The sequence below is a fragment of the Panthera onca genome, chromosome A3, assembly GCF_046562875.1.
Source record: "Panthera onca isolate mPanOnc1 chromosome A3, mPanOnc1 haplotype 2, whole genome shotgun sequence".
NCBI classification, from domain to species: Eukaryota; Metazoa; Chordata; class Mammalia; order Carnivora; family Felidae; genus Panthera; species Panthera onca.
Window position 1 is genome coordinate 27,350,296 of NC_138341.1, and position 25,977 is coordinate 27,376,272.

Consider the following 25,977-nt stretch of genomic DNA (forward strand, 5'->3'; position numbering starts at 1 on the left):
GTAGACTGGGGACCCTGGTCTTTGGATGGGGTCCAGCTAAAGCATGGATTTTATATTTAAAACTAGAGGGGTACCTGGGTGGCTCAGTCAGTTAAGTGTCCGACTTTGGCTCTGGTCAGACTTCGGCTCCAGTCATGATCTCACGGTTTGTGGGTTCGAGCCCCGCATGGGGTTCTCTGCTGTCAGCACTGAGCCTGCTTTGGATCCTCTGTCCTCCTCTCTCTCTGCCCTTTCTGTGCTTGCCCTCTCTCTCTCAAAAATAAATGCTTAAAATTTTTTTAGTAACTAGAGGTTAATTGAAGTTTGACACCAGATTTCTACTCCCACTTAGATCCTAGAATGTTATGGGCAGAACAGAAAATGTGATTGCTAATAAGTTCTAGGTTTTGTATCCTAAGACTTAGCGACAGAAAAAAGATGTTCTGGCTCCATGTCTGAAAAGCATGGGGAAGTGACTCATAGGTTAGGGAATCATCTGCCTGAATCAGATGTTCACCCCTGAAACACTCGAATGTGGCCAAAGCAAGAGAGGTACTAAGACTACAGTTTGGATCACATGCCTATCCCTGGACAATGAACTTTGCCCCAAATACCAAAGAGTTTCTCAAGGTGGGAGGGGCAGATGAGCTTGCCCTTGAGAGTGGGCATGTAGGCAGACATCACTGGAGATGTCAGCTGAAACTCCTCAGCCTCCCCTGTAGGCAATGCTATGATGGAAGCAAAGGTCCTATGAAGGCTTAAAGCTGTCTTACCAGTGTAAGAAATGAGTACACTTTGCATTTCTACAATATATTATGGAGTTTCAAAGTACTTCATTTCATTAGCTTTCCAGAAAAACCTGTGAGATGGATATTGTCATTCCTACTTTATTGATGGTTATGGTGGACTCCTTATGGTAATGTGGCCGACTCACTCACTATCCCTCAACTAGATTGAGCAGAGCTGGTAGCAGAAATCCTGTCTTTTGCTTCTTAGTCTGATTGGGTTTGTATGTTAGCACCCCAGTGATCAGGCCCAAATCACAGATTCCTGGATAACTGGGCAGGGGAGGACATGTGGAGGTGCCATTCACAGCCAGGGGACTGTATGACTGATTGTCCCCTAGTCACCTAGGGTCTCCCCCACGACTGCCTGCACAGCAACCCCAACCCGTGTCAAACCAGTAGAGGCTTGGAGGGCGCTTCTAAGCGCACACAGCCAGAGGAGCCACATGGCCTCCTTTTGGAATAAGACTAAAGAATTAACTTCTGGGAAGAATTTTCCATTTGTTTTCCAGATAAGATTGATTAGAACCATCTACTCAGTTTTGCAGATTCCATGAAAGAATGGATGAATTGTCCCGTCTGGCCTGGCTATGTTTAGTCCGCATTTCTCAGAAGAGTGCTAACTCCTCCAGGCAGGGACGGCCTCTTTACCTTCAGACCTCTCGAGAAGAGGAGTTAGATGTCCCGGATGTGTGCTCCACGCTGGCCAGAGGGGAGCATGTAGGCTGGAAGGGTGGCCCCATCTGGTGTCAGCTAGACAGCTCCCTGTGCGTTTTATTCACCCTCTGGTGAGGTTATGGTGGGGAAACACTCTGTATTTGTCAGTCCTCTCTGCGTCCCTTACACCTCCCCCACCCTCTCCCCTCCCAACCAAGTCAGTTCTCTTTGTTATTTTTGGTGTAAAGAACTTTCCTCCCATTAATTTCAAGGCTTCAGAAAAGCAGTTAAAAGAGATTGAGTTGAAGGAAGCTATCTGATCCTGCTTTCTCTACACACACACACACACACACACACACACACACCCTCCCTCCCTACACCTGTGAAGCTGAACTAATTAAAAACGGATCCATCCTTTTGCTTGTTATTTAATAATAGTCTTTGCATTTTAACGGTGAGTCCAGACAGTCTATACTGGTTGTGGTTATTGAGGAATTAATAATGCTGTTTTTTATTCCCTGTTTACCGCTCTTTTTCTCTCCTCTCCTGCTTCTTTTGGATCTTTCAAGTTTTCCATATTCCAGTTTCTCTCCTCTAGGGCTTTGGAAGTTAGGTCCTCTGTGTCTGTTCTTGTAACTGGGTGCACGTAAAAGACATTATTTGATGTAACAGAGTCTAAAGTTAAGCTCTCCATATTGACATCTTCTGCATAGCGCATAGATCTTGCAAACCTTTCGTTTTGATCGCATTCTCCCATCTGCCGTCTTATCACTGAGGAAAATTTTAGCTCCGCAGTTTTTCTCTTTTAAGCAGTTTTGTCAAGGGATAATTGACATAGAATAAAAGGTGCGTGTCACAAGTATACAGTTTGATGTCTTGACACGTGCATACACCCGTGAAGCCATCACCACCACCAAGATCATGCGTAGCCTCTTAAAAAATAGATTCAGTTCACACTTGAGCTTAACAGGCTGCATGTTACCAACGTCTGCTAGTTTTCAGGGGCTTTGTTTTGCTTAAAAGTTCTGTGGCTTCTGGACAGAAGTAACTGTGATAATTACCGTTCCTCAAAGCCCACTGGGCGTTGTGCCAAGTGCTTTACAGTAATTACTTCTCATTGCTTTCTTTATTGCCTTTAATTTTTAATTATAAAAACAGTACAGGTTTATTGTAAATAAATGTGCTTGTCAAAAATGGATAGTGTAACAAAGGAAAGACTGGCAATTCTTGAAACCCTTTGTTTTCTTCAGAGTGGATATACGTTTATTACTTGTCACTGCAGATGTTTTCTATTGAAAGCATATATGATTGTGGTAAAAATGGAGCTAAATACATAGTGGAGGGGTTTGGGGGCTTAAAATAATAATCATTTATGCACAGTGCTTTCTGCAGCTTGCTTTTTTCACTTCTTACTACCACACCATCTGCCCATCTCATCTTTTTCACGGCCGTATGACATATGTAGCATTGAATTAATGGCATTGTGATTGTTTTTATTAACCTCTCTTTACTTTTAGGCTATTTTTTTTCTTTTTTTTTTTTGTTGTGATTACATGTGTCTCATGGAGTTTGTCTTAACATATGTCTTTGTGCACTTGTTGAATATTTTTATAGGATAAAATCCTGAAATACAGTGCATTATTCCCAGCTCATATAGCCATTTTTCGACTTGGGTATTATCATTTCCTTTTCACAATTGAGGAATTTTATGCTTAAAGGGTTAAGCTTACTCAGCTGGTGAGTGGCTGATAAGGGCATGAGAGCCCTGATTTCCCAGGGCTCCAATGTGTCAACATCCTCAACCCTCAACTCACTGCTTCTCCTACTAGTTTGGAAAAATGGTCAAAAAAGAAAAACGTTATTAATGTTGGAATTGTCAGAAGGATTAGCAGGGATTTTCAGCTAATGGTAGTTCTATGGAATTAGAATGCAGGACGTATTTCAAGCAATTTATATTTTCACCTGGCCCTTCAGCTGAGGACACTAATGTGAGAGCTGAGGGGCTATTTTTAGCAGGTTGCTTTAAGCCCTTTTTTGGGGGGGGGGGGGAGTTGTGAAATAGCCTGTCCATCACAGGCAGCTAGGAATTGCTTGCCCACTTTTTTGTTCCGAAGGAAAGGACACACACCATCTGGGCCAGTAAGTGAGGTCCAAAATTGGACTCATGTTTATTTTACTTAATAAATGTGCTCTTGAATAATATGAGTTGAGTTTAGGTTGGTTGAATGCCATTTTTAATGCAGCAAGAGTGCACACATTTCTTGTAATCCTGCAGTGAGTGGCTTTCTAAAATAAAGAATGCTTTGGTAATGTGAACAAATTCCCTGAATTTATGTTGATTATAACTTATTTTTTCTTTTCTTAAGGCAGGGAACTCTATGCTTGGTTGCTTGTGTCTTAGAGTGTGTTGGATGGTATGGCGATACTCGTTAACTATAATGTGGAGTACATGTGCTGTTATTAGGAACGTAGAAAAATATAGTTCAACTTCTCACTCTCAAGTCCCAAATCAAATGACATGACAAAACCACATAATTTTGAAGGTTTTAGTTGGTTTTAGAAAACCAACTTCCGCCGGGAGGAGTGTGGCTGTAGACCGTGGGCACTCCTATCCTTGTGTGTGGACTGTGGGCCCTATTCCTGTCTCACGGTGGAGCCGTAGGGAAGAGCTGGCTCTTCGCTTACTCAGGCCACAGTCCAGAGAATAAAACAGAAACGAGTGAGGTTTTGACTGATCCTCTTTCACACTAGCACCATCGCATTCTTTGAAAGTAGACTGAAATATTTTTGGTCCAATGTGAACATTTTTGTTCTTCATAACTTATTCACATTTGCTCATGTATTTTTTAATGTTTATTTATTTTTGAGAGAGAGAGAGAGAGAGAGAGAGAAAGAAAGGAAGAGGGGCAGAGAGAGAGGGAGACACAGAATCCAAAGCAGGCTCCAGGCTGCGAGCTGTCAGCCCAGAGCCCGACGCGGGGCTTGAACTCATGAACCATGAGATCATGACCTGAGCCGAAGTCGGACGTTTAACGGACTGAGCCACCTAGGAGCCCTGCTCATATATTTTTAATTAATCAGTAGTTGATTCTACAACTGGAATGGCCTTTAGAGTTTATGGAATTTTTGGTGTGTGAAGACAATAAGGACTAGGCTCTAACTTTTAACTTTGACCCATTTTAGTTGATTTAAGACAATTTTGGTTTAAAATTTTTTTAAGTTTTATTTATTTTTGAGAGAGAGAGAGAGAGAGAGAGAGAGAGAGAGAGGCAGAACTTGAGCAAGGGAGGGGCTTAGAGAGAGGGAGACACAGAACCTGAAGCAGGCTCTAGGCTCCGAGCTGTCAGCACAGAGCCCGATGCAGGGCTCGAACCCACGGATCACGAGATCATGACCTAAGCTGAAGTCTGATGCTTAACTGACTGAGCCACCCAGGCTCCCCAAGACATTTTTGGTTTTAAAAAATAGTATTATTCGTGAAAAGGAAGCATCTTCAAAATAAATAATTTAGTTAATATACCTGGTGGAATATAATTCTGAGAGAAATTTTTAGTGCTTTTAATATAAAAATCTTGATCCTCTAAGTTGACATTTATCAGGTCTATTTTAAGGCCTTCTTAAGGCCATAGACCTTTGTATTGATTTTAGGTCAGTTTTGGGAAAATGACTGAAAATGTATAGTAAAATGAGTAATTTTCCAAACCCAATAATCCCAGTTTTGGATATCTATACTTTGGAATTAAAAGCACTAGAAGCTAAAGGTAAACATGCAAGGATGTTTAGTGCAACATTGCTTAGAGAAGCACAGAACTGGGAGCATCTAGAATGTTCATTAATAGGGTGAATAAAGTATGATATACACTGTGGAGAAGTATGCAGCTATTGAAGAGTACAAATTAAATTATATTATTGACCTTGGAGCCAATATATGTGTTCATGATACATTAAGGGGAAAAATCAAATACAGATTCTTTTTTTAATGGAAAGAATAGAACCCCATACATCTATGTATGTAGCAATACATTTTTTGTAGGTGTGTATTATCTTGGCAAGATGGGAGTGGATAGGAGAGAGAGGTTACTAAAATTTTCTTTATGTCTATCTCTATATCATTTGATTTGGTACAATGAGCAAATTTCTTTCTAAACTTAAATATTTTGGAAAGTAAAAAAGAAACATAGGAGTCTTGCTCTTCCAATTTTGCAAAAGGAAACAAGACTATTCTTCTATGTGATAATGCAGTTATTCTGACCATTAGAATAGAAATTGAAGAAGAATTTATAGGCATTCAAATACCTATCAAAGCATCATCATGTAGGCTGGTATTTTTCAGCTGTTTTAGCTTGAGCTCCCCTGCATTTGACTGCGCCCTCCCATGTGTTTATCTCCAGGAGCCAAGAAGTTTTCCAGAGTTCTTACTTCCTATAGTTATAAAGAAGCAACACCCACCTCTCAGTTCTGACCTCTCCCCTTCACCTGCCTCTCAATTAGAGTTTTAGTACAGCGTTTTTGGTCTATTGCTTTTCACTAATAAGAGTGGCAATCACAAAGATGAGCCCTGAGAACAAAAACTTCCTGTTTAATTAAAACATGAAGGAAAACTGGAAATTTTCATACCACTTTTTTTTATGTGCTTCTTAGAGTGCTTTCTTAGTTTACCCCCTCTGATCTACAAATGAGAAAATCTGGTTGCAGTAATATTAGATTCTCATTACTCAGTGGGTTCCTGCTCTGTCTGTGGTCGCCTTGTGTGCTCCCAGGCAGTCATGATGAAGAACATCTTATCCAAAGGCTTTCTATACACAAAGGGTGTGAGTAACCCCAAGACTGCAGCCAAGAGTTTGAGCAAACACAGTGTAAGAAAATCATGGCGATGTTTAGTGGAGCATGTGATAAAAGGAATGAAACTTTAGGAAAGGATATGGAAATGAGGTTAGAAGCTCAGTCCTCACAGATTTATAACCTAGAAGTGGTGATGGTTGGATTAAAACGTGAGCAAGTAGTTTGGCACAAAGGACTGGAAAACAGGACTTGCAGTTAGCTAGCTGGGTTTGGATAATGTGATAAAGCGAAGAGCGGAAGCGATTACATAGAACACTGACATTGTTTAGAATTATAGGTTTCCCCAGCTATTCAAAAGGAGAGCATTCCTATGAAACCTTTTGTAAGCCAAAAATGGCGTAAAGCAATGAAGCGCTTACCACTAACGTATATGGAAAACTTTTCCAACGTTCCCACACTCCAAAAATAACCTCTCTTAGGCTTTTCTGATACCACATCTTACTAATGGATGCACAAAATAAATCGAGAAAAAAACAGAGGCTCACGGAGGCAGTTCAAAACTGCGGCAGCGGCTTGATACTGAGATGCTGGAGGCAGCTCCCGGGGAAGGAGCTGGGCAGTGCAATCTTACGCGCTGCGCTGCCTCTGTAAAGGCAATGTGCCAAATGCTGAACACCATTTTCGCTTCTCACTTTTTTTGGATTTCTGTTGGTAAGCAAAAGGAGGTGCTAATGTAGCTCTTTTGTAAAAGTGAAGTGGCATAACCTGAACTTTCAAAACGTTGGAGGCCCGCACGCACAACGTTAGCGGATGGATTTAGTATCAAAATAATATGGCTGTTTTATAATTACAACCATGGTGTAGCAATTCCTTCCTTCATACACTGAGCATCATCTTCCAGCCAAGGCTCGTGGGCTTTGGTATGAACCCAGTACAGTTCAGCAGACTCAGTGGAGGATGGGGAGAGGGAGGCAAGGGGGTGCCTCGAGTTCACAAATGAGAAAAAGAGGATTTGGAGCTCCTAACTGTGCTTTTCCTCTGATGCCTGCAAAGATCAAATTGTGCCCGCACCGTGTATTTCGTTATCACATATTTCGAGAAGAAAAATTTTAATTTTTTTTTTGGTCTCATTTTCCCCGAATCAGCTTTGTATTTTCTGCTTTGAAATAGCAACGATGCTGAAACTTGGATAGAAAGGAAATTATAAATCTGAAACTGCCTTTCTATTATTTTCTATACACTAAATGATTCTCAGAAAAAATGCACAGAGGCAGGCTTAGGAAATTGTTTTTCTCCTCTAAGCAACTTCTTCAAGAAGTAAAGCAGTCCTGGAAGCAGCAGTGGCATTGTGGAAGATTTAGATTCAGATTGACCACTAGTCTGTGGTTGATGGGGGTGCAATCCTCAAATCTGAATGCCAGTTGGTGTCAAATCAGGGTTTAGAAATAAAACTACTGGAAAAGTTTGTTATGGAAGCAATTATGCTAAGTAAGGTGATTTGTGTTGAGGGTGCTAACCTTCTTGTGTTTACTGAATCCAGCTTCAGCTGGAAAGCTAGCCCAGTTTAAGAAGGTGATTCGATGGAGGGGAAAAAAAAATCTGCTGTAAAGGTAAATTTAAATTAATTAGATTAAGTGAACACAACTTTACCAATATGTAATAGGGTTTTAAAAACACAAATGAAATTTTACAAAAAGGGAGAGAGAAGAGAGATAAAATATAGGAAAAAGAAAGAGACCAAAAGTAGAAGTCCATTTTTAACCTGGGCTGGTTTGTCCAGAAATTTGGGGATTTCTCCAGAGATGCTGAAGAGGGGAGGCAGGGTGCTGAGACTGGGCTGTGGGAGCAGTTTCTGGTGGAGGCTGTCCCCTTTTTTCAATCTCCTTTTTATTTCTATGCAGCTGGTCTCCAGTTTCTGAATGGCTTGTGTTCAAAAGGTTCCCTTGTAAATCTATAAATTACAACTACTGTTGTAATGCCAATAATTAGACCCCAAAGTGCATTACAGTTGACTTGGCTATTGCACATGAGTGTAAGCAGGTTTAATTAGAGAAGGATGGGCCAGTCTATGAAAATTTCTGTGGCCCCTAAATCATTTGGTGGGTGGGAGGTGGTGTTAAATGTGGAGGGTTTGGAGTCAGATGGACCTGGGTTCTTTTACATCCACATTTCTCTCTCTTTCTTTCTCTGCTGCTCACGGGTTGTGGGCAGGCTAGTTAATCTCATTAAAGGTCATCATCAGGGGTGATAATAGCATCTCCTTAGAGCTTTGTTGTCAGAATTCAATGAGTATTGTGCACAGATGTTAGCTTGTTATATATTAATACTACATTAGTATAAAATGTTACAGTATTAATAGATACTAATTGTTATGATATATGATCGTTATTATTCCTTTTATATGGCTTTCTGCATACTCCCCTTTTCTCCCAGAGAGATTATAACCTTTGAGAGTAGAGAGTTTCGTTGTGTATTTTGGTGAGTCTTAAATGCAATGCACTTTGAACATAGACCCTAGATGTGTTCATTTGTTGACAATGATTTGCTTTGTTCAAGGGCTTTAGAGACTAAAACTCTCCACTTTGATTTTTCCACATTTTCTTTCTCTTTGTTACAGGCATGTAGTGAACACAATTCTTATGATAACTCATTGTGCCTGGGTATTTATTTTGGCTCAAGGGAAAGAAAAGGGGAAGAACAAGAGTGAGAGAGAAAATTCCCCCCATGATACCTAGACAGATGTTAGAAGAAAAAAGAAGAGAGAAGGAATCCAAAAAATGTATGTATTTAAGAGAGAAGACTGGGTAGAATTTGCCAAACTTGAGAAGTAAGAAAGTAATGTTGTGTACGCGGTCCCCTGAAAGGAAATGGAGGTGGGGGTGGGGATACAATATAGCCTTAGTACCTCAATTGACCAGCAGGTGGTGTGTCCCCAACTCGGAGCAGCTTGTTTGGAATTTGGCACAAGGCGGACAGATAGATGGGCCGCTTCCGCAGGGGGCAGCTGGCAGAAGAGGTTCCTGCTCTCTGAGCATGTGTACATGGGATGGGTACCATTTAGGAATTTCTACCTAAGGGAATGCCTCGTGTAGGCATAGAGGCCCATCAGGGCATCTCTGAGAGACGGAATCCAGCTGCTCAAGCAACACCATACTTCTTTCCTCTTCCCGCATCCTTTGAACCTGGTGGTTCCACTACTTTCAGTGATTTGCTATTGAATATTGGGTCCAGGACCAGAAGGGTAGAGAATTGAGACTCGGTTGGGCAGATATGTGTAGTTTTATTAATGGATGGTGAGACTTTGCTGCTCTTGGTCCTTTTTTCTTGATCACATTTCTTGACAATGGCTTTCTCCTCTTTGTGGAGATAATTAAAACATTTAAGGATGATTGCATGTCTCTTTATATAAAAAAGATGTCATTTAGGGGTGCCTGGGTGGCTCAGTCGGTTGGGCGGCCGACTTCGGCTCAGGTCATGATCTTGCAGTCCATGAGTTCTAGCCCCGCGTCGGGCTCTGTGCTGACAGCTCAGAGCCTGGAGACTGCTTCACATTCTGTGTCTCCCTCTCTCTGACCCTCCCCTGTTCATGCTCTGTCTCTCCCTGTCTCAAAAATAAATAAACGTTAAAAAAAAAAAAAAAAAGATGTCGTTTAAAAATGAACAACTGGGAGTGCCTCGGTGACTTAGTCAGTTGAGTGTCCGAGTTCAGCTCAGGTTCCGTGGGTTCCAGCCCCACGTCAGGCTCTGTGCTGATGGCTCAGAGCCTGGAACCAGCTTCGGATTCTGTGTCTCCCTCTCTCTCTGAGCCTCCCCCCTCGTGCTGTCTCTCTCTCTCTCTCTCTAAATAATGAATAAATGTTAAAAAAAATTAAAAATGAATAACTGATACACATTTATAACAGAAACAGTAGAAAAAAGGTGATAAGTGCAAAGGGCTTGGAAAACACTGACCCCAGTTCCCAAAGATAATCACTATTAAAAACTTGATATATAGTTGACCCTTGAACAACACAGGTTTGAACCTACTTGCATGTGGATTTTTATCGATAAATACAGCACTCTAAATGTATTTTCTTTATTATTTTCTTAATAGCATTTTCCTTTCTCTAGCTTACTTTATGGTAAGAATACAGTATATAATGCATCTACAATGCAAAATATGTGTTAACTGGCTGTTTATGTTATGAGAAAGGCTTCCAGTCAACAGAAGTCTATTAGTCATAAGGTTTGGGGCAGTCAAAAGTTAAATAAGGATTTTCAACTGCATGGGGGGTCGGCACCCCTCACCCCTGTGTGGTTCAAATGTCCACTGTATAACATTTCAGACTTTTACATATGTTCACATGGTTTTTTTTAGAAAAATGAGGTCATACTGAATAAACTGTTTTATACCTTGTGTTTTCCGCTTAATCTATGCTGAATATTTTTCTGTGTTAATATACTGCAACAACATTACTTTATAATGATTGTGTAGTGCTAAACCTTACAAATGTATAGTAATTTATTCAACTATTTTTGGTACACAGATTGTTTCTAATTTTTCACTAGTATAAACAATGCTGTGAGAAACATTCCTGCACATATGAAAATCAATATTATTTTCTAGGGATATATTTCTAGGACAGGAACTGATGAATTAAAGGGTATACATATTTTAAAAAGCTTTTGCTACATATCACAAAGTTATCTTTCTTACAGCTGGTACCAATTTATACTCTTGCCCCCAGAGTATAAAGGTGCCATTTTCCAAAACCTCCTGCCAGCATTGGGAATTATCAATTTTTTTATCTTTGTTATGATTAGAAATACTAAATAGTATCCTATCACTTATTTAATTTGTACTCCATTTTAGGAAGCTGATTTTTATTTATACTGGTCATTTATATTTCTTTACTTGAAAAGAGATCCTTTTTAAAAAATTTATTTATTTTGAGAGAGAAAGAAACTGAAAGTGGGGGAGGGCAGAAAGGAGAGAAAGAGAGAGAGAATCTCGAATAGGCTCTGAGCTGTCAGCACAGAGCCCAGTGCAGGGCTCAAACCCATGAACAGAGAAATCATGACCTGAGCTGAAATCAAGAGTGGGACACTTAACTGACTGAGCCGCGCAGGTGTGCCCAAACTTCTAATTCTTGATGTTTTCAGCCTACTTAATACCCAGTACCCCCCACTCACTGTTGTTTTATAAACTTCTCTTTTAAAAAAATTTTTCAGGTTATTTTCTTTCAAATAAACTTCAGGATTTCTTTTTGATCTGTTTTTTTTTTTTTTCAAATTTCTGGCATTTTAATCTAACTGTAATTACATTTATAAATTAAATAGAGGAGAATCGACATCCGTACAATGTTGAGTCTTCCAGTCTTGGAAAATCGTATAATGATCCATTTATTGAAATGTTTTTTTATTTTTTCAGTAGAGTTTCATACATTTCTTTATATATTCTTCATTTTTCTTGTTTTTCCTAGAAATTCTGTTATTATTGTTGCTATTGTGAATAAGATTTTTTTTTCCTGATGTTTTCTAACAGTTTTAGGCTATTATGTGGGGCACTCAATTAATTTTATTTTGTGACTGTTCACCTCACTGACATTTCTAATTATTTAAAACAGTTTTAGAAGTTGAATCTATTAAGGGATTATAACATATGCAAGTTAGATAATTTTGTCTCTTGCTTTCTCATAGTTCTTTAGTTTTGTTGTTGTTGTTGTTGTCTAGTTGCCTTGGCTTGAATGTCCAGAATAGTGCTAAATGATACTAGTGACAATGAGCATCGTTTTTTGTTCCTGATTTTAACGTTAATACCTCTAGGACTACACCATGAGGTATGATGCCTGTGTTTGGTTTGGGGTAATCTTGATCATGCCAGGAAAAATTGTCCTAACTCCATTTCATTAATTAAAAAAAAAAAAAAACTGATATTGAATTTTATCAAAAGTCTTTTCAAGAGTACCTACTGTGCTAATTCCAAGACTGTTTCCTATCATGGTATCTTAACTATTGAGATTATTCACATCTCTATGGTAAACTATGTTTATATGTGAGGTTCGTCTGTGGTTTCCATTATTAATCAGTTTGTTTGTTTTTACATCAGGGGTATTATGTTAGATTTCTGTTACTTTTGCACATTTGAACATTTTATACAGCCAGGAAATTATCTGTGGCTTGAAACTCAGGGAGAACTTGATTGTGTAAGTAATTTGGACTAAAAACTTTCCTCGGGAACAATTTCTCAATACCTTTTACATTGTTCCATGATTATTGATCTGTTGTTTTTCAGCTTTTTGAGTTAGTTTTCTTCTAATTAACTCTTTTGGCTCTACTTACAATATTTGGTATGTGGTGTTCTCATTACTGAAAACTTCTAAGCATTTGATAATTGCCTTTTTGATTTTTTCTCAATCGATGATTTTTCCATTTTTTTAATGTTTATTTATCTTTGGGAGAGAGAGAGAGAGAGTAAGCAGGAGAGGGGCAGAGAGAGAGACACACACAGCATCTGGAGTAGGCTTCAGGCTCTGGGCTGTCAGCACAGAGCCCTACTAGGGGCTCGAACCCACCAACCACGAGATTGTGACCTGAGCCAAAGTTGGATGCTTAACCAACTGAGCCACCCAGGCACCCCCCAATGCATTATTTTTTAAAAGAAGAGTTATATAATTTTTCCAAGAGCTTTGCTCTTTTTTGACTTATACTTTTGCAATTATATTATAGTTTTATTCCAGTCTGGTCATAGATTGTGGTGAAAATAATTTCTTTTGGGCGCAAATCACTTACAATTTTTGGGTGGCCTAATATAAAATTGGTTTTTGTAAACTTTTCTCATATCTTTTCTGAGCGGAATAAACAGAAGACCTTTCTCTTTAATCATTCATTTATTCAGTCAGCATTGTTTCAGCTATGTGTCTCCTGCAAGAGTCAGGCATGGTATTAGGCACTGCAGGATATAAAATGAACAAGTCACAAGCTTTCTTTAAGGTTGTCAAAGTTTGGATGGGACATAGATACATTAAGACCTAATTTGACACAAAGAAATGCAATGGTAGCAGAATTTACAAAAGAAGGGCTTGAACCCTATCACAGCTTCTGGGAATGCAAAGATGCCTACGATTTTACCATGGTTTTGGGGAAGCTTTCAGCATGAAAGTGTAAAAAAATAAATGAATTAGTTAAGGTCAGAGGCAGACTTTTGGAGGCCAGACAATTAACTAGGAAACCACTGTAATCATTCAGTAATAAATTAAGACATGTAAAAACTGTTAGGAAACAGGAAGAAAAGGGGGGATTTTCACACGTGAGGGCGGCAGGTATTAGAAGAGTCCACACAGGAGGCTGAAGGAGGTCGAAGTGAAATGTTGCAGAAGCCACAAGAGGACACATTTGGGAATTCTTGGCCACTTAGGTTAAGTGCAGCTGAGAGGTCAAGTAAGATAAAAGCAACAATGTGTCCAGTAGCATCAGTCTTTGGTGACTTGGGGAAAGCAGTTTCGGTAAAGTTGGGAGAAAGAAGCCAGACTATAAGCAGATCTCAATGTAAATGGCTTGTGAAGATGACGGAGGCATGAGGTGTTTCTCCAGAAGCTTAGCTGTGAAGGGAATGAGCGGGTTAGGGCAACAATGAAAGGAGCAAAGGATCAAAACAAATGGCTTTTAAGACGTAAAAATAATGTGAGCATATTTGGATAATGAGGAAGGTGAGTGGACAGGGAGAGAAGGCATGATTGTTGGCCAAAGGATCCTGAACAGGTAGGGGTCCCAGGGTGAGACACAAAGTCCAAGGGCTGATGGCCTTTGATGGAAGGAGGGCTCTTTTTTTTGAGTTGAAGGAGATGATTGGTACCCATAGGCATTTGGGACAGAGAGGTGGGGTCTCCCCATTTCTTTGCAAGGCTGAGTGTGTTTGTGGAACCTCAGTTACACTGCTGGATATTGTCAGAAGGGTCCAGGGTCTTGTTCTGCACTGACAGTTCACTTTATATGTACGATTTGGGGTCCGTCCCTTCTTCTCATAGAAATGAGAGAACTTTTATGCTTGCCTTTCTTGAGGCTGTTTCTCTCTCTCTCTCTCTCTTAATGTTTTATTTATTTTTGAGAGAGAGAGCAGGAGTAAGGGAGAGACAGAGAGAGGGGGGATAGAGGATCTGAAGCTGGCTCTGTGCTGATAGCAGCCGGCTCGATGAGGGGCTTGAACTCATGAAGCGTGAGATCATGACCTGAGCTGAGTGGTATGCTCAACTGACTGAGCCATCTCGGCACCCTGAGACTGTTTTTTGAAGGATTTTCCAGAAGTCTCTGTCTCATTAACTATGTGGTATGCAATAGACCATCAGAATAACACTGTTAGTTGTAAATAAAGTGATTGATGGATGCCATAAGATCACAAAAGTTTCCAATAAATAAATCAAAATAACATTTCACATCTTCAATATGCCTCCTTTTCTGTGTCTGATTAATGATTGTCACACGAGGAGAAAGTTTTATGAAGGTGACATATTTTAGCACACTGTATTTTGATATCTGTAGTTTATTACTAACTTTGAACTACAGGGGATTGTTTTGAAGCTTGCAAAAAATTTCTGGATTTACACTTTGGGCATTCACATGTTGGTAGCAAATTAGTCCCCTGAAAAATTGGCAAGCCTGAGGAGTTTTGGTCTTTGTTATTCTGGAAAAACACTCTATCCTCTGTATGGAGGGAACTGCTGGTTTAATTCTGTAAATAATTATGAGACAAAACCCAAATATGAAAGATTTCCCACATAAACTCCTCTATTGAGTAAGAGCTCACTTATTAAAAATCAAGGTTGACAGTTTAACAGGCTCATTATGGTTCAGAAATCCCCTGGGGCATTTTAACCTTTTAAAATCTTTTTTGGATGTTCATTTTGCCAAATGAGCTGACTCCCTGCCATATCTCCATTCTGCCCTGCTTGGGCTCTGATCTTAGAAAGTGTCACTCTTACTATAGCAGTAAGTCAGGTGCTACCCAAAGTCAGATAGTCCGCAGGCTTTCCTTGGAGAGGAAGATGAAGAGGACGGGGTGGGGAAATCTGCTAAGGTGAGAGGTCTGAATTCAACTAGGTGCCCAGATGGTCTGGCACCTTTGTGAGCAGCACAGGAAACAGCATGTTGGTTCAACTTCCTTGCGCCAAAGGGGGCAGCAGCACATCTATAAAATGGCTTGTACATTTTGTGATCATTTCTGTTTCCACTCTGATTCCCTGGCTGATCATCTCAATGGCTCTGCTGTGCCCCGAACGTTGATACAATCCAACAGGTAACTAGAGTGTGTGGAGGTTTGGTCTTAAGCTACCTGCAGTCGTTTCCAATGGCTGTCTAGACGAAGCTGTTTCTGATATTCTCCATTAACCCTCACACGTCTGCCCCTCAGCATCACTTGGCACAGCAGCCCTGGCCTTTGCAGTTAAACTTAAGCATTCTTAGACAGTCTGCTTTCCTCAGAACAGGCTGCCTTCTTAACAGCTCTACCACCAAAGTGAGCCCAGGATGCGGAGAAAACGAAACCAAGATGGAGCACTGCTTTGCTGTACTCCCGGGGGCACCTGGGATGCAGCACTGTTTCCACCTGCTGGGCCGTTCTGTGCTTCCTTCCTTGCTGTTCTAGAGCCCCAGTGAAGACCTGAGTGAGAGGGCAGAGCACAGGGACTGCCAGCCTCCCCACCCCACGCCCTACCCCACCCCCATCAACTTTCCACTTGCAGTGACCTGCCCTCCAGGGTGACTTATCAGATGTTTGGGGTTTGCCACTAAAAGAAAACAAACGGTGGAATGTCCTGCCCTGCGTGCTAATGAAACGGCTGAGCCAGCTCAGGGGTTAGGAGGTTTGCGAATTAGGAGAATAATGATCTTCAGTTTCTGACCTCCTGGCGCAGGCGGCAGTATTTATCAGGAGGCGCATGTGACTGGTTAAGAGACAGAGCCCCAGCTTGGAGGAAACAGCTGCTTGCGGCATGCTCCTGCATTTGGCAGCTGGACAGGCAGGGTGCTGATGTGAGGACTAGGCGACAGAACCGCCCCAGTAAGTAACTGGAGAACTTTTGTGTGTGTGTGTGTGTGTGTGTGTGTGTGTGTGTGTGCATTTTGTAAGGCACTGACAATTTTTAATTTTGATTTTGGTTTCCCTCTGGCACTAAAGGAGGTATATTATTTGTGTTACTTGTGTTGTCTGTTGGCAATAGCCATTTGTATTTTTACTGATTTTTTTTTTTTTTAGAACCTGTCATTTGCAGCAATGTTTTCTGACTTAAAGTGTGAATGAGGCATACTGCTTGATTCCTATCTAGGAAAACAACAAGTTGATTTCCTGGTGCCTGGGATGTTCATGATCCGTGGTGTTTAGGTTCAAAGTCAAGTTTGAGATTATGAAGTGGAGAGTGTATTAAAGTGAATTGATGACTAGGTTTGATTTTAATCAATTTTTACCATTGAAGCTTGCAAAATAGTGTTTTGAGAAATTTGTATGTCTGACTTGACCATTTCTACTCAACTTTGAAAACTCTTTCATTTAACAATGCATAACAATCTGCAATATAGAAAACTAACAAAATAATATTGAGATTTAGATTAGAAAGCATGTTTGGGTTTCAGGCAAGCTTCATAACTCATCAAAGACATATTTTCTAGCTCTTCTCTTGAACGAGCTTTTTCAACTTCGTTGCTTTGACGCTGAAGTTTTTAGTCACCCCTGGTCTTCCTTACTTTAGATAAAGGAAAGTTAGTGTTTTGATGATGCTCAGTGTCCTTCCTCTTGCCTGGATTATTAAAAAATGTTACCTGAAGTTGATTATCAACCCTGGGGGCGGAGGGGAGGGCTTCCAAATAGCTGAGATCTCTTCTTTCTCGGGTTCATTCAGTGGTGCTGGGGCTTGCTCTTAGGAGAGCACAGAGCAGGCATTATGCTGGAATTGATGTGTTGTTTGGAGACTTTTGTCCTTCTGGGGTAGTTACCAGCCAGAATGTTTCAGAAAGGAAAAGGGGAAAGGGAGAGGACAGCACCCGTAATGGATGAGGTAAACCTCTGGAAGTGACAGGTCTCTGAATCAGAGCATTGAGCGAGATAACCAAATCAGTTCCTTTTTCTGGATTGCCTGGACATTAAGGAAGGTGGGGGGAGGGGGAGTAGGTTGTTTTGATTTGAATTCTTACCAAAGAGTTATTTTGCTTGTGACGAGCACAGGGCACCCTGAAGTGTGTTTGCTTCTCCAGGTGACGGATGGATTGTCAGCTATGCTCAGGCTGTCCGGTTTTCTTGCAATTTCTGCCCCCTGCCTGGATGGAACACAGCTCTCCCCACCCCACCTCCCTGCCCTGGTATGTGGAGGGCAGACTGGAAATGACCTGGGGCACGCTGGTCCCGCTGCAGTTTTCCTCAACACACTTGGTCTGGAGTAGCACACTGGCCAAAGATCTGGGGTGGAAGCACTTTCGGATGACCCTCCGAGAAAGTGGCTAGTCTGGCGCTGGGAAGTTTCTCCCCTTCTTTCCCATAAAATGGAAAAGATTCGACCAGACTCAGAGTGTTCAATGAGACAAAAAGTTATTTCTAACTCTGCCATTTCTTTTTATGACGTTTGTGTGAAGTCCTTGATTTAGCCTGTGGCCACATGGCCCAATGACTTCCCTATTTGACTACAGGGCCCTAGCTACCCACTGGGCCACTTTTTTAGGGAGTTTGCTGCTGCTGTAGTTTCACTTTTACTGCGAGTCTATTGGAAAAGAACTATGAGGTGAAGTTGATTTCTCCAGAATAATAGAGACACCTTCAGTAAAATGGAGGGTCTCACTGGCTATCTCTAGAACAGCCTTCGGAATTATTCAAGTGCCGATATTTTGAAGGCCCACAGACTATTTTGAAAAATCCAATGATATCTTGACTTTCAAAATATCAACAGAATAATAAATAATTATTTTACATGTAGGTAGTATGTCCATAGGGTCAAAGACTTTCAGATCTGGATAGGAATTTTAGAGTGTGCAATTGAGCACATTTCAGAGTTGAGAAAATTCTAACCAATGTGTCTGGGTCAAAGTGTTAGTCGCAGAGCCAGGAAAGAGGGCTAGAGGCTTCTGCCAGGATTATTATATTATTATTATAACATTAACACTGATAATTATAACTTGAATTTATTGAGCACTTTGCCAAATGATGTGCTAAGCAAATGTATTTATTTTCTTATAATCTTCAGAGTAAGTCTATGTGCTATATATTATTATTCCAGTTTTATAGGCAAAGAAACTGAAGCTCGGGGACCCCCTTAGCTGGGCAATACGTAGCACAGACCCAATTGGCTCCTGGAATGGACACCGGAAACTGCACACATTAAAAGACTTAACGTGGAACACATACACTAATTCCACACATTTAAACTTAAAAGCTTAATGCTTAATGACATGCTTAACGGGATGCAAATGAGAATATTTCAGTGCAATACAATTAGACACACAACGTGTGTTAAGGCTCTTTCGAACGGTCCCTGGCAGGAAGGGCGAGGTTTCCCCTTGTGACAGTCCAAGCCCAGGCTGTGCAGGGTCACTGACCTGCAGCCTGTTTTTCTCGCTGAGAGTAGTTCAGTGATGGCTCCCGCATTGGTCAGAACAGCAAGTTTGAGCTTTATGATTACCCTGGAATACACCACTCTTGTTGCCCTTTCTGGCCTTTTCTCTCAGCTTTTCCTGTCACTCCTTTCCTTTGGAGGACAGCCACTCCACCTGTACCCCACACCAAATAGCTGGCTTGGTGGTGATAAAACTATGAGGCAGACCTGTACATTGTTGTTCAACCTGGAACGTTGGTTGTCCAAGTAGGGGGTGGTTGTTCATGAACAGAAGCAATGTACTCCTTTTGTTTGCTCCATTTGTTCTGAGCTGTGAGGGGAGACGGTAGGCTGGGGCACTGAGGTGAGGGAGGAAGTGTGCTTTTCTCTGCACACTTCCCCGACCTGCATATGGTCGCCATGCTTGCAGGCCATGAACCTGCAGCTTCTCTGGCTCATCAGCCAGAGACCAAGCTTTAAAGAAATCTTAAAAAAATCTCAAAATTTCATTTGGCTCTCCATATTCCTCCATGTGGTTCAATGTCAAAATTAGGACTGGCGATAAGAAAGAGCACTGAGTAATGCACATGTAGCAGAAGGGTCCTTTGCTTAATCAGGAGGAGAATTAAGTATGTAGACCAGTCATGGATGTCTTTGAGAAAGTGGTCAATGTTTTTTCAAGGCTGTTATATGACAAAATTACACATTCTGAAGATCAAGCTCCATATAGCAAGAAGGGGGAATTTTTAATCGACTTCTCACCTACTGATGCTTCTAAAACTAAGCCCAACTCCAGAGAAATCAGCAATATTCTGCTAAATATTTAGCAGCAATATTCTGCTAAAACAGAACCACTGGAAATTACCTCCAGTCCTTGGTGGGAATGGCTTATTTTCATGGCAGTTGGCATAGTCCAGTGGGTTATTTATACAAGAGACACATGAGACAGACTCAGAATCACTGCAGAGTCTGTAAGGTATACTCCAGAGCTGGTTTAAAGCAAGATAAAGTGTTTGGTTATCTTCTTGGGACCTTTTAGGATGAGGAAACAAAATTTGTGATGCCATGTCGGCTGCCTTTGTTTCTTTGTCTTTTCCAGACTGTGTATTCCAAAGAACCTGTTCCGGAAGAGTTAACTCCCTTGGGTCTCATTTTCCCTTTGCAGTGATCGCTCATTTACAAGCCGTAGAGTTGTTCAGCTGTTTGCATGTCACATTCCCTTTGTTTTAGGGATTTGAAAATCTGGGTTTTGTGGGGTGTTGTTGCATTTTCAGATGATCACAGCAGTCTCTCTGGAGTCCGTGGCGTAGGTTCACTGTGTTGGATCTTGAGCCCTTTTGTAGTATCGAGAAGACAGATTCCTGCATTTATGTAGGAATTTTCTGGTGTAAGGCGCTTCCTTGCACTTTGCCACAATTCTATGGAATGAGGGAGGACATCATCACCATCACCACTGTTTACAGTGAGGAAACTTAGAATGAGGGAAGGTGAATGAACTTGTCTGTGGTCATGGGACCAGTAACTGGGAGCGCTCACCTAAGTCCTCTGTCTTCTGACTCTGAATAATACCTGTAGAATTGTCCTCTGTGATCAAAAGTGCTGTAATTTGTATTATCTTCTGATGGGCAAAAGTTAAATGAGAGACTGATTTGTGATGTACCATCCCATGCATGTCAGTGATGGTATTTCCAAAGCCTACAGATATTTGGCCTCAGAAACAAGGTCAGCCTTAGTTATAGACATGGTAGTATTTGCTTGGGGTGGTATTTCTAAACAAACTTGGTAATTTTCCTCCCTGCAGATCCAACGTAAGTTGGAGTCATACTAACTACGGTATGATGTAATATTCAACTTTTATAAGGTATCTGGGTTTTTTGTTTGTTTTAGATATAAAAAACGCAGTCTGTTGTCCAGCATGCACTCCATTATCCCACAAAAATCATTATTGGAACAAAATCATGGAACAAAAGCATTATTAGAAGTTCTGCCTGGTTACATTACCCTTATTCACATGGGAAATAGTATACTCTGACTACTAGCAACAGTGTCCCCTGTGACCATTTCCCTCTGCAAAGTTATCTGCCCACTACTGAGAGAGTCCTAGCTCTCTAGAATAATTGAGACTCTTCACTACTAGTCAGTTTTCTGGTATGGTAACCCAGTTCATTGTATAACAGTGCTATCTGTATGTTGGTAAGGTCATAAAAATGACAGCACAAGTGCCTGATGATTTTATGATGCAGCTGCACATTTTAATGGCTATGGCTTTGAGGTGGGGGTGTGGGGGGACAAGGGACAGCTCTTTGACCGTAACAGCTATTACAGTGTTGTTGTTTCTTTAAAGTAGCTTTTTTTTTTAGTATGAATGTGAAAGGTAGCCTTCTTTTAATTTAAAAAATCCTGAACAACATTTAATTCATGAGTTGACACAAAGAGCATTTTTCCTTAGCAACTACTGTAGTAATCAGAACTTTCTGCACCTTTCAAGAAGACAAAGGGGGAAAAAAATTAGAAAGAAAGAAAGAAAGAAAGAAAGAAAGAAAGAAAGAAAGAAAGAAAGAAAAAATAAGATGGTACATTAAAGGCTTAGCTTCCTGGATTCCAGCCTGTAGAATAGGAAGTAGCCCCTATTGTAAGTTGAGAGTTCAACTCAATATATGAATGATTCGCGTGCCTGCACATACCCTAACATCTTGGAAGTTTCTATGTGATCAAACCAGTCATTTTATTTCTTGAAGACTCGTCTATTCAAACTGCTGCTCTATCTTTACTCGTAACTTTGTGCTGCTTTAGGAGGATCTGTCCCCACCCCACAGAATATTCCAAGAGCCTTGCCTAGATCATTATGCCATTGATTTGCTTTTGCATTGTAAGTGTTGTAAGTGAATGTGTTCCAGGTACAGTCTTTGACAGAAAACTAGTGATGGGGAAAATAATGTGGAAAAAAGTTTGTCATTAGTTCCAGAACTTCACTTTAGTCACTTTGCTGCTGCTTCATTGTTTCAAAAATCACAGACAAGGGGGGTACCTGGGGAGGGGGGAGCTCATTTGGCTATGCATCCGGGGTTAAGCATCCGGCTCTTGGTTTCAGCTCAGGTCATGATCTCATGGTTGATTTGTGAGTTCAAGCCCCATGTTGGGCTCTGTGCTGACAGTGTGGAGCCTGCTTGGGATTCTCTGTCTCCCTCTCTCTCTCTGTCCTTCTCCCACTCATGCTCTCTCTCCCTCTCTCTTAAAAATAAATAAATAAACATTTTTTAAAAAGTGTCTTAAAAAAATCACAGACAAGTAACTACATTTGAATGTGTTTACATGATTTTAATTGCTTTTCTTTTTCCCTTCTGAAATATTTGTACTGTGATTGAGACCTTAGCAACTGATGAACTAGGAAGGCAAGGGGCTGGAGAAGAACTTAGGCAAAGAGGCCATCAATTTGCCATGGAATCAGACTCCAAATTAAGAAAGAGAGAGAGAGAGAGAGAGAGAGAGAGAGAGAGAGAGAGAGAATGGGGTATAGGAGAAAGAAAGAAAGAAAGAAAGAAAGAAAGAAAGAAAGAAAGAAAGGTGAAAAAAAAGTCTGTTCAGTCATGCCTCTGTTTTGTTTTGAGAAAATAATTATTTTTCATTTCATTTAACAATTCAAAATGAGCAGAATCAATTTTCCTTGGAGACTTTTATATAAGTTCACTTTAGGAAGGTACCAGCTAGAGGTTCCTATTCAGGAACTGACACACTGGTTTGATAGAACTCTTTGGACCCAGAATCGAGGAGCTTGGAAGGACAAACAGCCTCATCTAGCCACACCCTGTCAACTTGCCTATGACTATCAAGGAGGCATGTTCTCAAATATCAAGTTAACATAGAATTCTGGAGCTCAAAAAGTACTCAAGAATTTAAAACTTTTTTTTTTTTTTCAACGTTTTTTATTTATTTTTGGGACAGAGAGAGACAGAGCATGAACGGGGGAGGGGCAAAGAGAGAGGGAGACACAGAATCGGAAACAGGCTCCAGGCTCCGAGCCATCAGCCCAGAGCCTGACGCGGGGCTCGAACTCACGGACCGCGAGATCGTGACCTGGCTGAAGTCGGACGCTTAACCGACTGCGCCACCCAGGCGCCCCTAAAACTTTTTTAAAATGGAAGAACTGAGTATAATTTCTGGAAAAATCTGGAAAAAATCATACCCTGGTTTCAATTTGACTGAACTTTGGATTCTGTCTTACTTTCAGTTCTGCTTTCTAAACGTAGAAAGTATTTCGTGTATACATGGAATGCTTGCCATTCAAAATCATATGAGTTGACAGGATGTTTTGCAGATCACTGTTTATGGCAAGGACAGTGCTCAACTGAATGGTGGTGCTCTAGGTTTCTCTGTTATCTCTTTCTCTCCCTACTCATTCAGATTCTAAGATGAATCTGTCTCTCTTTTCCTTCTGTAGTTGGCATTTATTTTTTTTTTTAAGTTTATTTTGAGAGAGAGAGAGAGAGAGCGAGAATGAGTGGGGGAGGGGCAGAGAGAGAGAGAGGGAGAGAGAGAATCCAAAGCAAGCTCCATACTGTCAGCAGAGCCCAACATGGGGCTCGAACCCACAAACTGTGAGATCATGACCTGAGCCGAAATCAGGAGTCGGACACTCTACTGACTGAACCACCCAGGTGCCCCTGTAGTTGGCATTTAAACAGAATCTGCTGCTGGGAGAGGAAAGAAACTGATGTTTATTTTCACAACGTCCAGAGGTAGACATTATCATTGACATTCTTACAGAAGAGAAAACTAAATTTCAGAGAGGTTGAGTATCTTGCACATGGTCACAAGCCAGGGAGTAGTGAAGCCAGGGTTCTGGTCCTAGTCTGCCTGTAAACAAAGTGTGTGCCTTTTCTACTCAACCACACTTGTCTCTCACTATGTTTATGTTAAAATCTGGTGCTCACTATGGAAAGGGCAGCCATTCTGTGGAGTCTGGATTCTGCTGGCCTTGTCATGTAACCAACATTACATCATGCCCAATACCTAGCCATTTCCATTAGAGGAGTGCCATAGCACAAAGAGACTTCCTAGGAATCTGTGGATTTATGACTGCATCCCGCAGTCTCCTTGTAGCCTGCACCCAGAAAACACTCATCCTGCTTGCATTGTTGAGGTGTTCTCTCAGCTGTGGCATTCTGCACCGTGGGCAGGGTTCTCTTGCAGAGCCTAGCCTCTGGCTACACTCAAAAATCATTACACGATCTCAGATGATGACAAGTATAAAGAAGATCATGACTGGAGGACCTGGCTGATTAACAAGCAGTGACCGTTTGCTTTAAGTTATATTTGGTTTTTATGAGAAGTGACATAATGTTGGCATCAAAAGAAGCAATCATACTCGCTTAATAAATTGTTTCTTGGGGCCATGATTACAAATAGATAAAAGGGCAAGCAGACCTTGAAGCAGGACCAGTGGAACATATCTCATGCTATTTTAATTCTCTATGTTTTAGAAGAAATACTTCCTTCACACTCTCTTGGAAGCTGCAGGAACTGTGGTCGACTTAAGCCAGTGATGGTGGTTTTACTGTGTAAGAATTGAGGTTTTATCTTTTCAGCTATCACGATGACTGAGAAATATATCACACATAGAATTCTGCAACTCTTTGGAATTTTCTCTCACATCAAGCTTGTGTAAGAGAGGCTAATACGTTCAAAAAATTGTTTTGAGTTTTAATTCTCAGATACGGAGATTTTACTCAACCAAAAGTTATTAAAACTTCAGTAAGTACAGTCTAGTTTATGGGACTTCTTATGTGGAAGCTGGAGTTTACATTTAGGTAACAAAAGTTAAAGAAAAAAAAAGCCCCAAATATATTTTCCTACAATTAATTTGGCAAGTATTTTTAAACATATGCTTTCTGTTGCCTATTGCACTAACCTGAATAATGGCACAAACTTTACCCTGTAGGATATTACCACCTATATTAAGCATACCAATATATTTTTTAAAATCACAATAATCATAACACACAAATATCTGGTCTATAACAAAGGCTTGTGTAGAGTTTTGTGGAAGCTGGGGAAGAGAAGATGACTATTTGTGTGAGTTAAGGAATGTTCCTTAGATTTGGTGACATTTGAACTAGGTTCAAAAGGACAAGTAGCCATTGTTCAAGAAGAAAAAACTGTATTTTAAAAGTCTTCTTTCCACAAATAACATGTAGCTTGGTAGAGCTGAATCAGAGGGTACATGTTGGAAGAGGAACTGGAGAAAAGGCTCAAAGATAAGGGTATTCTGATGGCTGAGGTAGTGTTTGCCCTTCTGCAGCATTTAGATATTTTTGAGGATGATTTAAAATTAAAAAAAATCTTTTTATTATAAAACATTTCCAACATATACACAAGTAGACAGAGTAATATAATGAACCCCCATGTATTCATTACCTGACTTCAACAATTTTTGATGACGAATCTTGTTTCATTTCTATCCCCATGCATGTTCTCTTGTTCCCATATTAGTTTTGACACAAATCTCAAACATTTAATCATTCCACTCATAAATATTTTAGTATGTATTCAGTATGTATTTCTAAAATATAAGTTTTCTTTTGAAAAATCCATAATGTAATTAATACATCTAAAATAATTAACAATTTGGGTGCCTGGGTAGCTCAGTTAGTTAAACTTCCAACTCTTGATTATGGCTCAGGTCATGATCTCACAGTTCATGATATTAAGCCCTGCATCTGGCTCTGCACTGACAGTGTGGAGCCTGCTGGGGATTCTCTCTCTCCCTCTCTCTCTGCTCTTCCTATGCTTTTGCCCTGTCTCAAAACAAACAGACAAACTTAAAAAATAATAATTCATAACTATTATTTTGGCTTGTCAAGTAAGGAAGTGATAGGAATATATTTGTAATCTAGAAAGAAAACTCTAGAGGCAATGAGGGGAATAGGTTGAATAGAAAAAAGACCAAACCAATAGAAGACTCCAGAGATGGATTTGAACCAAGCCAATAGTGATGGAGAAGGTGGAAGAATTTTCAGAATACTTAAAAAGTAAATTGATAGTTTGTGAGATCAATTAGATACAGGGGTGAAGGTGAGAATGGAGTTAAGGAAAATTTGGACATTTTAACTTGCATAACCAGCATATGAATATGCCAATAACTGATACAGTGTAGGGATTCCTTGAAAAGCAATTTAGCCTGGTTTTTCATTAGCCAGAGATGTTTGGAAACAAATCCAAAAATATCT

General features: G+C 40.5%; 1 protein-coding gene across 8 annotated transcripts in view; it reads left to right on the top strand.

Moving 5' to 3' along the window:
- Nucleotides 1-25,977, top strand: part of RASGRP3 (RAS guanyl releasing protein 3) — a 105,480-nt gene that overhangs the window by 13,646 nt on the left and 65,857 nt on the right. For 2 of the 8 annotated variants that reach the window (XM_081795201.1, XM_081795203.1), the window contains exon 2: nucleotides 16,091-16,236. The exons of 4 other annotated variants lie outside the window; for them this stretch is intronic. The gene's annotated coding sequence lies outside the window, so the exon portion shown is untranslated. Of the gene's footprint in view, nucleotides 1-3,541; nucleotides 3,561-8,814; nucleotides 8,983-16,090; nucleotides 16,237-25,977 lie in introns of those variants that run through there. 2 more of the 8 variants (XM_081795205.1, XM_081795204.1) reach the window with 2 other exon arrangements.